This window comes from Cricetulus griseus, chromosome 10, assembly GCF_003668045.3.
Source record: "Cricetulus griseus strain 17A/GY chromosome 10, alternate assembly CriGri-PICRH-1.0, whole genome shotgun sequence".
In the NCBI taxonomy this organism is placed as follows: Eukaryota; Metazoa; Chordata; class Mammalia; order Rodentia; family Cricetidae; genus Cricetulus; species Cricetulus griseus.
The window spans coordinates 29,796,012-29,811,485 of record NC_048603.1 but is presented as its reverse complement, the minus strand read 5'-3'; the positions used below and the strand labels follow the sequence as shown (position 1 = coordinate 29,811,485).

Genomic DNA, 15,474 nt, shown 5'->3' with positions numbered 1-15,474 from the left:
TGAGAGAATAAGGTGGTCACGCCCAGAGGGTACTTGTTAGGATAAACACAGCAGTGTGGCCCTCTACCATGTTTTATGGCTCTGTTGTAGCGGTTTAAAGCCCTCTTACATTTGAAGAATTCCTGCCTTCTATTTCCAAACAGGAGTTGCGGTCTTACTTTTCCTGCCTCCCTTGCAGCTAAGAATGAGCACTGACTCCACAACATAGGAACTATTGGAATAGAGGGACCAGTCAATGTCCACGTTTTGAAAAGGTGGCAGAATTGGCTGAGCTCTTGCTGAAAGAGGCCTTGATGCCGGGGTGGTGGGATAGCTGATCTTGGCCGTCATCTTGACACACCTGGGAAAGAGCCCCAGCCTAAGAACGGCCTCCGTCACATTGGCCTGTGAGCGTGTCTGTGGAGCACGTCCTTCGTCATTCATTGATGTGGGCGAGCCCATCCCACTGTGTGGGAGCCATCTCTAGGGAGTAGCGCTGGGCGGTACAAAGTTTATTCGCTTTGAGTGGTGGTAGTTCACTCCAGTCAGTCCTGCAGCAGAGCTGGTATTATTCCCGGAGTACAGCCTCCAGCTTTCCCAATGACTCTTAGTTACCCAACGATCTTTCAAACAACAAAACGGAAGGATGGCCTCACAGAAAAGTATGCGAATCATGAATACACAGTTCAGCCAAGTGTCATAAACTGAGTCACCACCCAAACCAATAAAGAGACTGGTCGCCCTGGATGGGTCCCCATTGACCTGTCCAGCAACTGTCCTGCACTATTAATCGCTAACTCCTGACATCATAGCCTTGAATTTCACAGCAACGGGCCCGTGCAATGTTCATATGTTCACAGCAACGGGCCCATGCAATGTTTGTATGTTCACAGCGATGGCCCGTGCAATGTTCATATGTTCACAGCAATGGCCGTGCAATGTTTGTATGTTCACAGCAACGGGCCCGTGCAATGTTCGTATGTTCACAGTGATGGCCTGTGCAATGTTCGTATGTTCACAGCAATGGGCCTGTGCAATGTTCGTATGTTCACAGCAATGGGCCTGTGCAATGTTCGTATGTTCACAGCGATGGCCTGTGCAATGTTTATATGTTCACAGCAATGGCCCGTGCAATGTTTGTATGTTCACAGCGATGGCCCATGCAATGTTCGTATGTTCACAGCAATGGCCCGTGCAATGTTCGTATGTTCACAGCGATGGCCTGTGCAATGTTCGTATGTTCACAGCAATGGGCCTGTGCAATGTTCGTATGTTCACAGCAATGGGCCTGTGCAATGTTCGTATGTTCACAGCAATGGGCCTGTGCAATGTTCGTATGTTCACAGCGATGGCCTGTGCAATGTTTATATGTTCACAGCGATGGCCCGTGCAATGTTTGTATGTTCACAGCGATGGCCCATGCAATGTTCGTATGTTCACAGCAATGGACCCGTGCAATGTTCATATGTTCACAGCAATGGGCCCGTGCAATGTTTGTATGTTCACAGTGTGGACCCATGCAATGTTCATATGTTCACAGCAACGGGCCTGTGCAATGTTCGTATGTTCACAGCGATGGCCCGTGCAATGTTTGTATGTTCACAGCGATGGCCCGTGCAATGTTTGTATGTTCACAGCAACGGGCCCGTGCAATGTTCGTATGTTCACAGTGATGGCCTGTGCAATGTTCGTATGTTCACAGCAATGGGCCTGTGCAATGTTCGTATGTTCACAGCGATGGCCTGTGCAATGTTTGTATGTTCACAGCGATGGCCCGTGCAATGTTTGTATGTTCACAGCGATGGCCCATGCAATGTTCATATGTTCACAGCGATGGCCCATGCAATGTTCATATGTTCACAGCAATGGCCCGTGCAATGTTTGTATGTTCACAGCGATGGCCCATGCAATGTTCATATGTTCACAGCGATGGCCCGTGCAATGTTTGTATGTTCACAGCGATGGCCCATGCAATGTTCGTATGTTCACAGCAATGGACCCGTGCAATGTTCATATGTTCACAGCAATGGGCCCGTGCAATGTTTGTATGTTCACAGTGTGGACCCATGCAATGTTCATATGTTCACAGCAATGGGCCCATGCAATGTTTTTGTATGTTCACAGCGATGGCCCGTGCAATGTTCATATGTTCACAGCAATGGACCCGTGCAATGTTCATATGTTCACAGCAATGGGCCCGTGCAATGTTTTTGTATGTTCACAGCGATGGCCCGTGCAATGTTTGTATGTTCACAGCGATGGCCCGTGCAATGTTTGTATGTTCACAGCGATGGCCCATGCAATGTTCATATGTTCACAGCAATGGGCCTGTGCAATGTTCATATGTTCACAGCGATGGCCCGTGCAATGTTTGTATGTTCACAGTGTGGACCCATGCAATGTTCATATGTTCACAGCAATGGGCCCGTGCAATGTTTTTGTATGTTCACAGCGATGGCCCGTGCAATGTTTGTATGTTCACAGCGATGGCCCGTGCAATGTTTGTATGTTCACAGCGATGGCCCGTGCAATGTTTGTATGTTCACAGCGATGGCCATGCAATGTTCATATGTTCACAGCAATGGGCCTGTGCAATGTTCATATGTTCACAGCGATGGCCTGTGCAATGTTTGTATGTTCACAGCAATGGGCCGTGCAATGTTTGTCCTCATCTTCCTCCACTTCTCTTGTCTCAGATTTGTCAGTATTGCTTTGCGTGGCAGCACTGACTCCTCGAGTACGGGATGTCATGCGTGGCAAACAAGAACCCAGCTACTCCAGCACTGTTAGACGACAAGGGCTGCTTGTCATCTGGCTTTATTACAGGTAACCTTGCTGTGTGCATTCTCACGCGTGTCCTCACTGGAATGTGTGTTCGTCACATGGAGAAGCACAATTGAGGCTTCTCAAATTTTTATGAGGACAAGGAGGTGATTTTTTTTTTGTAACTTGTGTTTTATTTTTTAAAGAATTTTTTAAAGATTTATTTATTTATTACATATACAGTGTTCTGTCTGCATGTTTGCCTATATGCCAGAAGAGGGCACCAGATCTCATAGCGGATGGCTGTGAGCCACCATGTGGTTGCTGGGAATTGAACTCAGGACCTCTGGAAGAGCAGCCAGTGCTCTTACCCTTTGAGCCATCTCTCCAGCCCTTGTTTTGTTTTTTAACTTATGTCCCCCACGCTGTCTTCAAAGCACGTGGAACCGTTTCTGATGCTGGATGATGATTCCCCGGGCACAGGGCATCTTCTGTTACTGTCGCCACATCAACGGGAGCCTGGAGCTGAGTGACACGGCTGCTATTTCCCTGCAGCAGGTCCTGGCCAGGTGAGCAGGCTCCCTGCTCCTCTGACCCTCTGTTTCCCTACTTGTAGCAACACCACCCTAACAGGCCCTGCTGAGGATCGAACTGGTGTCAGGCCTGAAGAGCACAGGAAGGAGGCAGGGGCAGATGCTTGCTGTGGACAGCATGTTCCTTGCAACGTTAGCTCGCTGACTTCTCGCCATCAGCTGAGGCCCTGGGAGCTCATCCTTCTCTTTCGAAAGCTGAGAAGCTCAGACTCAGAGAGGTCATCAAGTCATCAAGTCATCAAGTCATCAAGTCATCAAGCTGGCCAAGGGCAGCACCAGCTCTAGCAAAGCCTGCCAGGTACCCCAAGCTATGCCGACGCTCACAGAAGGCAGGGACTTGGGTTCAGCAAGGTCACTGGCTGCCTCCGAGCCTGGTATCCCCAGCAACCCAGGGCCAAAGACGACATCTTCCAGGGTGACTGGCGGCGAGGGCTAAATGGACACCTGGTAAAGAGTGGGGAGTGAAGTTTCTCAGGACGGTTGAAGGGTGTTTTCACAATATCTGATCTAATCTCACACTGGCCTTCTCATTGTGAAGTGGGGCTGGATTGTACCCTGATTCTGGCACCCTGGGGTTGGAGAATGTATATAACTGAGAAAGAAGAAAGGGCCGCCTCGGCTGCCCTCACTCCCAGCAGACTGCAGCTCCTGCTCAGAGAAAGGCGCCCAGTGGGAATCCAGCCCTGCTCGCTAGAGAGGGGAGCATGGCCGGCTGCCTAAGTACACTCCCACACACAGCCCTCCGTCTGTCATTGTTTCTCAGGTGAGTGTATTCACACACACACACACACACACACACACACACACACACACACACACACACACACACGAGAGAGAGAGAGAGAGAGAGAGAGAGAGAGAGAGAGAGAGAGAGAGCACCCACCCTGGACAACAGCTCCTCCCACCGCCAACCCCCCAGCAAGAAATCCATTGTCAAATGCACAGGCTCAAAATATCAAAATGCTAAAAAGACTGCTTTTTTTTTTTTTTTCAAGAGCCCCTTCTTAATCACAAGAGGCCACTTAGTCTGAGTGGGACCCAGTAATGTTGATTAATGATTATGTTTTTCTCTCGGGAGATGAGAAAGCTGGAGCCTCTCTGCACCTCCCCAAATGCACGTTAATCAAGGCCAGGCTACAGAGGAGTTAGAACCTTGACCATTAACCCACCCGCAGGAACCTGCAGGGCCCAGCCCAGGGGTCACGCCAGGTTCCCTGCCGAGGTCTAACAGCCCCAGCAGCAGGCTCCTCCCCCAGTGCCCTCCCTGCCACAGCCCTCTGCCTCCTCACTTCAGCCCTGCCTCCCTCTGATCACAGCCCCGAGGGTTTGAATATTAATAAGGAGCCGTCCTCCTCAGGTATTTCATCTTAATGGTCTTCAAGGGCTTTTCTGTAACTCCCCTTCTCTGTGTGGCAGACACAAAAATCATTAATGCACGAGTGATCCCAGCTTCCCTCCCCACCACTATCCCTAAAGGAAATTCATCTTTGCCTTTTCGGGTCTGCAAGGCCTCCCGGTGTGCTTCCTTGCACGAGGCGTGTTCTCCAATGTGTAGGCTGCACGCTGGAGAGGATGACCACCAGGAAGACACTGGAGTAGAAGACAGGAAGGCTGAAGACAAGGAAGTGTGGGGGGGGGGGGTTCCAGTTCCAAAATTTAGGTTGTGGGTACTTTTTTGGATGTAAGAAGTCAAGGCTTCTAGCAGGGCCTCAGGTAGCAGGGCGAGAAAACAGGACAGAGAGAGGGCCTCGGGAAGCCCCGGTGTTGCTGACATTTCTTATCCTGCCAGGTCCCACTGTAAGACCCCCGGAAAGCTCAGGCTTTCTGCCTGAGGACCCCAGGATCTCTGCCCAGGACCTCGGCCACCCCAATCACCAGGTGGAGTTGAAAGCTTGATGCAAACTGCATGAGGCTTTATTATAGTTGTTTAATGAGCTAACCAACCCCAAGTTAGCTCGGGTCTTTCATCCACCCGCCATGGCAGATGGCTAGCAAAGACAGCTTGAAGCATCATAGAGATCTTATATAGGGCAGCGTAAGGGGCGTGTCTAGGGGTACGAACAGGCTCACGATTGGTGTGCCTCCAGGCTTGGAGGGTTTGCCCTGTGTTGATTGGTCAACTGGTTGTTATGGCCCATAGGCCCTCCCAGGGTGGTTGCTATGCTCTGTGTGTCATTGCTGTGCACTTGTCCATAGAACACACCCAGAGCCGTAAAGCATAGCACCACCAGCTAACTTCTGATTGGTTCCTTGCCACGAGGCAGGCATCTGACTTTCTAGTGACCAAGACAAAGTCAGGCAAGCATGTGTTTGGTTGTTATGGCTGCTGAAATGGGGAGCTGTTCCCTTCACCACCGCCCTTCAGCCCCAAATAAACACACGGATGCTATATTAGTTATGAAACTGCTGGCCAATGGCTAGAGCTTCTTATTGGCCAGCTCTGTATTAATTATTAACCCATTCCTATTAATCTACGTATTTCCACGTGGTCTTATCTTACCCAGAGAAGGGTCTGGACCTGCTACTCCTTCCTCAGCTCCATGGAGTCTTTTCCCCTCCCCAGCATCCTCATCGTCTCCTAGCCCTGCCTCTATTCCTGCCTTTATTGGTCAAACAGTGTTTTATTCATCAACCAATAAGAGAAAGATATGTACAGAAGGACCTCCCCCATCACCCCAGAGGGCAAACGTCTTCCTCATTCTCACCACACCACCAGGGTCAGCCTATTCAGTTAGAAACCTGTTAAGTTGCTGCTTTATTTTTAGAATGATTTATGTGGCGAATGTTTTGCCAGCATGAATATATGGGTACCACATACATGCTTGGTGCCTGCTGGTGTTGGATCTCTTGGAACTGGAGTTACAGATGTTTGTGAGCCACCATGTGGGTGCTGGGAATTGAACCCAGGTCCTCTGAAAGAGCAACAAGTGCTCTAAACTGCGGCATCATTTCTCCAGACTCAAGTTTCTTTTTTTCAAACAATTTTATTTAGTGTGTGTGTGCGCGCATGCGCGCGCACGTGCATGCATCTAGGTGCCCATACGAACATGCAGACACACGGCTTGGTGCGTGTGTGAAGTCAAAGGACAACTTGTGGAGGTCGGTTCTCTCTCCCACCTTGTATAACGAGCACTTCTACCCTGAGCTGCCTCACTGGCCTGGGAAATCTGTGAGTTTTGAGTTTCCAATAGTTGCTACTGCAGCTGAACATGTTCAGGCCTTGAATGCTACACTCCAGCTCCTAGGAACCAGCCACGGTGCAGCCAACGAGACACGCGCCCACATATTTGCCAAGATATATGAAGACTGTTCGTGGAGGCACTGTGCCTCCTGTCATAATGGTCATGGTCACTGGGATGTGATGTGGCACTGCGCTTGGCTTTTTCTCCAGCCTTCATTTGATTTTCCTCCTGTGTGCACAAGATTACATTTGTGGGTTTCTTTGGCGTTGGCTGGGACCCGGGGAGGGGCCCTGGCCAACAGATGACGTGTGGGTGTGTGGGCAGTGATGCGAGCTGCTCTCAGCCTGGCCACTAAGGATATCCTCGCACATTTCTCTGCTCCCTTTCCCTCCCTCAGCCCGACCTTTACCTGCAAAGGATGCAATGAGGGACCTGGGTCCTGGAAGACTAAGAGTGACTAAGAGTCCTCAGCAGATGAAGGGACTCCAAGGCTCTGAATCCCTGCAGCGAGCTAAGCCCTACACTCTCTGCCTCTTCACAGCCACCACCCTGCTGGCTTACCCACACGGGAACGGGAACTGAATCTCTAGAGTGGTAAGAAATGGAGACGTGGGGGACTGTCACCGCTATCAATACATATAAACCTTACTTAGGTCCCGTCCCCCAACAGGCACTTTCTGTCCTATGAGTGGTAACAGAAAGAACCCCTTAGGAAGTAGTTAGTATTCATCCTGGGAATTTCTGGGGAAGAGGAAGCACTTTCCCCGGATGGGAAGGTAAATAAGAAAGCTCTAATTTTTCTTCCCTGAGAGAAACATTTAGTAATTGGTAAGGAACTGTGTGCAGCCCTGTGACACAGCTGGCCCCCCAGAAGCTGCCCCGCTGCCCTGTTTCCCCCCTTGTAAGCAGGCAGCGACCAACTGTCCTTACCCAGCTGTGCCAGTGGCCAGTGGAGGCTTTCAATGTTTGAGGTTACTTTTTAGGACCTCCACCTAGTCCCACCCTTAAGTGACAGTGTCTCTATGACGATACTAGTATTTGCTTGCCATTGAATAGCTGTGCCTATTCCCCAGTTACCAAACTAAGCGGGGGACGGATGAGCTATTTATCGCCCCCCCCCTGAAAAATCTGAGGCTACAAAGATAACCTCTACAGCGGTGGCCCAGAAATGAAGCCAGATTAGAATATGTATGTATGTGCACACATGTACAAATGTACATGTTAGCAAGTGCTAACCTGTGTGTGCACAAGTAGAGGCTACAAATTGTCCCTACCATTCTCTACTTGATTGATTTGAGCAGGCTCTCTCACTGAACCTGGTGCTTCACCCATTGGCTAGGCAGCCTGGCCAGGTAAGCCCCAGGAATTCATCTGTCTCTGCCCGCTAGAGCTGGCATCATGGGCGTGCACCACCACACCCGGCTCTTCACATGGATGCTGAGATCTACACTCAGAGCCTCATCCGTACACAGCAAGCCCTTTTCTCTCGGAGCCATCTTCCTCACCCGGGAGAGCGCAGTGGCTCATTGCTGTAATTGCCGTTGGTGAGCCATCTGTGCCACACAGTTCAGATCAGCTCTACTCGGCTTCTACACAGTAAGAGTCGAGGTTTCATTAGCGCATGGCTTCTATGGATAGAGTCTGAGAGCCTGATCTAGGTGCCCTCTGCCCTTTGCCCGTGATCCAGGACACAGAAGGCTGACACTAGGATCCAGAAAGAAGCCCGAGGTCAGCTTCTCAATCAAAGTTCTTGAGCGAACAAAGAAAAGAAGCACAGACAACCTCAGGCAATGCTGTCCAACCCGTGGTGTGCTGGGTGGAGCTGGAGCGTGGCTCGGTTGAAGAGAAAAAAAATCAGATGAGCAGGGATGAAAGGAAGAAAAGAGGGCCCCTCAAGAACTTGAACAAAGGAGTCAAGGCCATGGTGGGGAAACCCACAGAATCAGCTGACCCAAGCTGGTGAGAGGTCACTGACTCAGGTCTGACTAATGGGGAATCTGCATAAGACCCAACTAGGCTCCCTTAATATAGCTGACAATGGTGTGACTGGGACAATATATTAGTGGGTCCAAGACCTAACACTAATGTACAGAATGACTTAGTGGAGCCCATTCTAGATGGAGAGACACCTTGCCCAGCCTAGACACAGGGGGTTGGGGTGGGGAGGTGCCTTGGTCCTGCCTCAACGAGATGGTGGGGCAGACAGTAGACTTCCTAGGGGAGGCCTCACCCTCTCTGTGGAGCAGATGGGAGGAGAGGGGGAGTGGGGGCAGCAGGAGGAGAGGAGGGAGGGGAAACTGGGATTGGAATGTAAAAAACTAAATTAATAAAAAATGCAAAAAAATAGAAATAAAAAAAGGGGGGAGAAAAGCGGGCTCCTTGCACGGCAGGGACTAGAAGATGGCACAAGCTCTTTAGGGTGTGTCAGCTTTCTAGAATCGCTGGGACAAACAACCACAGACTTCAGGATATAAAATCAGACAGGAATTCTCTCAGTTTCTGGAGGCTACAAGCCTGAGACAAGACGTTGGCAGGGTCAACTTTCCTTCCAGAGTCATAAGAATGCAGCCTGTTGCCTGTCAGCTTCTAAAAGGCATCTGTTGGTTTGCGGCCATACCACTCCAAACTCTAGCCCCATCTTTGTACACGTCACCTTTTCCCATATGTCTCCTAAGACTCTTGCCACTGGATTCAGGATCACCCAGCTAATATAAGATGACCTCATCTCAACAGAATTTAATTACAATGGCAAAGACCTACTTTTCCAAATGAGGTCACACTCTGGTTTTTGGTACATAGAACTTTGGCATCTGCGTTCAACCCTCTATTCGGCGTATTGCAGAATCTTGAAGAATACATCCACAGGGAATAGCCTTCATTTCTTTAACAGAATTCATCTGCTTCCCTCACCTGACCCTTGTACCTACCTGGTCAACAGCTTTGTTCTGTGGTTCTGAGATGGATGGGTCTACAAATTCTGAGTTTGCTGGGTAGCAGCATGAAATAAGAGCTAAATTACCCAGGACACTGGAGGGGCCTAGACATGATGCAAAAATACAGAGAATAGAAGAGCTAGTCACAGCAAACAATTTAGGTCGTGAAACCTTAATTCCTCCAGTAACTGTTCTGGGTGGTTTTGTGAATCAACTTGACACGAGCTAGTCATCAGAGGGCTAGAACCCTGGGCAAGAGAAGCCATTGAGACCTCAGTTCTGGAAGAATATTGAGAGCAGTGCAATGGAGGCCTGGTTTGTGAAGCTTCAGAGGGAAATTTAAAGACTTTATGGGACCATTTGTTTTTTGTTTTTTTTTTTTTTCAATGTTCAGTTTCCTTTACCAGTAGGTGCAGGCAGCTGGGCAATGGCAAGACATGTTCACTTGAAGATTTTGCCTTGATTGAAGGTTTTGCCCACAAGCTGGAAGGCCCCCTCCCAGGAAAAGTGCTCTCCAACCAAGGTCTGGGTCTCCTCGCTACCAGGATCCAGTTTCCGCCATGTATCTCACTCGTAGTCCACTTGCCAATCTGGACTCAGAGGAAAGGCAAGCTCTTGGCCACGGAAGACCCAAACACCAGAAATGGAGCTGCTGTTGTTGGTTCCAAAGAGGATGACGCCAGCAAAGGCATTCTTCCTCAGTTTGTCCAATCGCTGGAATGTCCCAGTTATGAGGTTGCAACTCATGAAGGTCTGGGTGAGCTCTTCAGGGAAGCGGTACTCAGCATACCACAGGCCATCCTTACCAAAGTGCTCCCAAAACATGGCAGTGCCACAGACAGCGTGTCCTCATTGGAGTACTTCCGCTTAAATTCATCCAATGCGAAGGTACTCTTGGGCAGGTGAGCAAAGCGGTCCTTGGCCTTGGGCTCAGCAAGGGAGTGCCTGCTCACACTCTTCCATCTCCTCCTCAGGAGCAGGGGCAGCTGCCTTTTTTCTTCTTTCTGTTTTCTTCTTTCTTTTTTCTTCAGCCTGGGGCTGCTTCTGTTTCTCTTCTCGTGAACCCTTTTCTTTCCTTGGAGTCTCCTTTTTTTTTTTTTTTTTTTGGTTTTTCGAGACAGGGTTTCTCTGTGTAGCTTTGGAGCCTATCCTGGCACTCGCACTGGAGACCAGGCTGGCCTCGAACTCACAGAGATCCGCCTGCCTCTGCCTCCCTAGTGCTGGGAATAAAGGCATGCGCCACCAACGCCTGGCTGGAGTCTCTTTTTTAGGCTGGCTCTCTGTAAACTTCTTAGCATCAAACTGGGCCATCTTCTCACACGGCTTCACCTCCCGCTAGACTGCCCTGAACTGGGGCTGGTTAACACAGGTTAAGGACCCATCGGTTGGTATTGGGGAAGGCCTGAGGAAAAGAAGGCTCTAAGACCTGTTTGTAGAGCCACAGAAGGGTGCAGACATCTGTGATCTCAGCCAGGGTCACTCGCTCACCCACCAAAAAAGTCCTGGTCTTCAAATGAGTGTCCAGCGGCCCCAGGATTCGCCTCACTGCTCTTTTGCAATTTCAGTGGCCTGTTTGTTGTGGCGCGTGATGCCCACGGTAGGGAACACCCAGGTGCTGCCTGGAGGAATGACGTCACTGTCAGCAAAGCTCACCCACTGCACTGCCTGAGCTGCTGCCTCTGGAGTACTTCCACACAGGTCCTCATTGCTTACGTAATAGGCGATGGCATTGCTCTCACACACAGAGAATCCCTCATCACCCTCAAATGCTGGAACCTTGCCAGAAGGAAATTTTCTGAGAAATTCAGGGGTGCGGCCAGTTTGGCCAAAGTAGAAGTGGGGTGGTGTGGAGAGCACGCAGACCTGAGCCCCGCTGTACTGAGCAGCGATGAGGGCCTTGAAGGCTCTCCAGTTTTCAGGATATGTATGTATACAGGGTCCCAGCCGCCATGGTGATTCTGAAGAGAAAGGGGGTCCCATTTGTTATTTTGAAGTAAGAGCCTGTAGTTCTGGTTAACTGGGGCTGAAGAATCAGCTGTGATTAACAAGATACCAGAAATACTAAAGCAAACCTTTTCTGTGCTGGGATACCTGATGCTGGTTGCTGGAGCTAAGAAATTGGTGGTGATTAAGAAGAGACCAGCTTGGCACAGTGAGAGGCCCCGAGAAGCCATTGGCAAAGATGCAGCCTCCATGGCAGTTAAAGGCCCAGGACTGAAGGAGTCATGCAGAGAAGTTGAGGCACCATGAGGAGAGCCTATGAGGGGCTATTGGTGAAAGTGCAGCCCAGTTGCAACAACGGACCTTGGCATTTTGGAGATGCCAATACAGTGGGATGACCATCAAGAGCAGCAGCAGCGGGGTGGAGCCAGCTGGAGCCTCAAGAGGAGCTGCCTGTGCTGACAAGGATGGAGCCGAGTAAGTGACCCACGCCCTTTGCAGGTTTCCAGATCATGAGTGGATCCCAGATAATGGATGGTTAGATTTTTATTTTGTTTTGATTTGACTGTGACTGTGCCCATTTCCACCACCCCCCCTTGAAGTAAGAAAATACTGGAGCCCACAGTTGAGAGACTTGAATTTGAAAAGACTTTGTATTTTTAAAGAGGTCGGCTATTTTAAAGGAAGTGAAATTTTAATGTGTTTGAATTTGTAAAGATGGTGGGACTTGTAAAGTTACTTAAGATCTTGGGGATGAATAAGAAAGGAAGGGATGTATTTGTGTGTCAAGTTGGCAAGGGGTCAGTACTGGGTGGTTTTGTGTCAACTTGACATAAGCTAGAGTCATCAGAGAAGGAGCCTCAGCTGAGGAAATGCCTCCATGAGATCCAGCTGTAAGGCATTTCGTCATTTAGTGATCAATGCGGGAGGGCCCAGCCCAGTGTGGGTGATGTCATCCCTGGGCTGCTGGTCCTGGGTTCTATAAGAAGGCGGGCTGAGTAAGCCAGGAGAAACAAGCCAGTAAGCAGTGTCCCTCCATGGCCTCTGGGATCAGCTCCTGCCTCTGGGATCCTGCCCTGTTTGAGTTCCTGTCGTTGCCTTCCTTCAGCGATGAACAGCAATGCTGAAGTGTAAGCCAGATAAACCCTTTCCTCTATAACTTGCCTTCCGATCATGGTGTTTATCTCAGCAACAGAAACCCTAAGACAATAACTCCTAAGACAAAAAGCCCACACAGGGAGGGCTCTGCTGGAGATGTGATGGACAGCCAGAGAGACACAGTCCCTACCTTCAAGTGCAGGCCGCCCTGTCCAGCCCCTAAATAATCAGCAAACTGTACACTCCCTGCTACATTCTTGGTAGCCAAGTTCAAGGGTGGAGACACTGTCTCATCTTCAGGCTAAAATGAAACACAGCCAGTAGCTTCTCCCTGGAGGCCAGATGTCTGGCATAAATACCCAGCACCCACTTCTTCCGGCAAGAGCACTCGGATGTCCTTTTAGACAAGGACCTCTCCTCCTACTATGGGTAGCCATCATGGGATTGCCAGTCAGATGTTTTTCCCTGAGTTTAAAGCCAGGAGCAAAATGTCTAATCTGGGCCAGCAAGACTGAGGGAACACGGGCACAGAGTCAGCGGTGAAATGAACATGGCCCAGCAAGGGATGAGCCCAGTGCTTGCCTCCTGGATCCTGGGAGACCTGCCAATATAAGAGTCCGAAGCAGGTCCTCCGGCCACCAGTTCTTCCACGCCCCTCCAATAGACTCTCTTCGGGGTTAACTTAGCCAGGGTTCTTACACCGAGAGCCTATATGACCATGAAGTCTCAATCTCCTCTCCAGGAATGAGTCCAGGCACCACGAGGAGGGAGGCAGGCCCTGGCTGGGATGCATTACATCCTTAGAGCTGAGTTACTTCTTTATCAAGACGCGTACAGCCCAAAGCCAAAGGCTCCCTGTGCCAACGCTGATTGTCCTCAATAACAAGGACGCACTGTGCCCATGCCAGCCCTTGGGAAAAGGCCAGCACACCAAGGAGAAATCAGATTCTCTGGGTCAGGTGAAGGCTTCCAATGAGCCCTGTTACTCTGCCAAAGTGCCTCATGTCCTGTACCTAACTGAATTCAGTTCTGTACTCCGAGGTCTGTGTGGTCCCATGACAAACCAGGGGTTTCCCCTCCCTAGTACACTGACGTGTGCATTGACCCCAGGGGGATTTCTCAGAGAGCGAACTACATTTACACCTTCAACTAACTCCCACATACTCTTGCTTGCCTTCAGTCTGTACCATCTCCTTTATCCAAAGCACCCCAAGTATGAGGCTCATTAGCCTGTAACTACACACTGTAGACAGGGCTGTTTGGTTGCTTTGAAAAGAAACATCATGAGTGTATTCTTCCCATTGTTCCCAACCTCTTTAAATACCTTGTCTCGGAGAACTATGTCTTTTTACATGAACACCATCATCTTTCAATGCTCTTGGGGGACCAGGTCCTTAGCTCTCCTAAAGAAGCCCAAAATCTCTACTCAACTCCAAAACCACGTGACAAGGCGAGAGAGCCAGGTCCATGGGCAGAGTGCTCTCCTAGCATTGGTAAAACCCTGAGTTTGATCCCTAGCAATGCATAAGCCAGGCATGGTTGGTATATGCCTATAATCCATGCATTTAGGAGACAGAAGAGATGGATCAGAAGTTGAAAGCTACCCAGTGAGACCAATATGAGCCTACATGAGATCTTGTCTCAAAAACCCAACTAAAAAATAAACCAAACAAAATCCCACAAACCCCTGCATTTTATTTGGTGTTCCTTTGCGGTTCTTGAACAGTCTTGAACGTGGAATGACAATTACCAACCATGGAAAAGATTAAGCAAACGACAGAATGTGTGTCACCAAGCACAGACCGGGGTACCATGGGAACGCATGGGATGGCACTTAATTTTCCCTGCAGGCCTCTGTCTCTCCTTGATGAAATACTGCTTAAGCTGAGCCCTGCAGGATGACAGAGTCAGAACTGCCTCTCCCTCACCTGGACCTACAGAGCTGTCCCTTTCCCAGCAAGAGATCATTGGATGGGTTAGAATTTCATGATGCCTTTTTCCACAGAAAAAGACGTATATACATGATGGCTCAGAACGGATGCCTGCCCTTCAGCATCCAGTTGTCTACAACATACAGTACCAGCCCTGCCTGTAAATAAGGTCTATCAGGCCTCTTCCTACCCGGAGTTCCCGGAGCCCAGCTGCCAGTAGAAACCATTCAGCATAGGCAATCCTCTTCCTAAGTCCTAGCCATTCTGCAGCCGGTCTTTCTCTCAGCCCAGTCACTGTGGCACTCTGCCCCACCCCCAAACCCAACACCTTGGGTCAGAGCAAACCTTATCATGAACTGCACCACAGCCACCACCACAAAATTTGGGCAGTGTTGTCTTTGGCTTCCTGGCCCAGCCTTCTCTCCTAACTCCCGCTGCTGAATTGGGTCCCCATCTCCCTTCTCAGCCTTTCCCCAGCCACACCCTACCTGTTTTCTGCATGTCCAGCCTAAAGTCCCTCAGCTCGAAAACTCCTTTTGTGTGGGTTGGACTGTACTTGCTAGGGCGAGTGTGTGCACCTGTGCACTCGTGTGTGGAGGCCAGAGGTGGGCAGCAGCCATCTTTCCTCAAGCATACTCCACCTTCATTGTTTGAACCTGAAGCCCATCCATTCAGGCTAGGTCAGCGAGGTTCAAGGACGCCCTCATCTCCGGACCGCCGAGCCCAACACCAGGATTACAGGCACAAGCTGCTACACCTAGCCCTCTAATTTCTGAATGAGCTTCCTTTTGTTGTTACTCTTGCTAGTGCCTCGCCCCAGAACAAGCGGCTTCTCTCTACCTTCGCCTACAATTGCCTACCGATTCCTCAACACCAAGCTCCTCTTGCCTAGTATCTCCATGCTGGAGGCTTGCTGAATTGAACGGTGTTTGATTTACCCACGGCGGGGCCAAGTGGACTGCACACATCCTGAAGACAGAGCGTGTCCTGCTGGCATCTGCTTTGCTTTCAATAAAGAACAGCAAGAAGTAAGGTTCTTGTCTTTGGCACTTAA

The 15,474-nt window shown here is 49.9% G+C and overlaps 1 pseudogene; it reads right to left on the bottom strand.

Annotated features, from left to right (window-relative positions):
• Window positions 1–8,821: 8,821 nt before the first annotated feature.
• LOC113837491 lies at window positions 8,822–12,205 on the bottom strand (annotated as a pseudogene).
• Window positions 12,206–15,474: the final 3,269 nt, after the last annotated feature.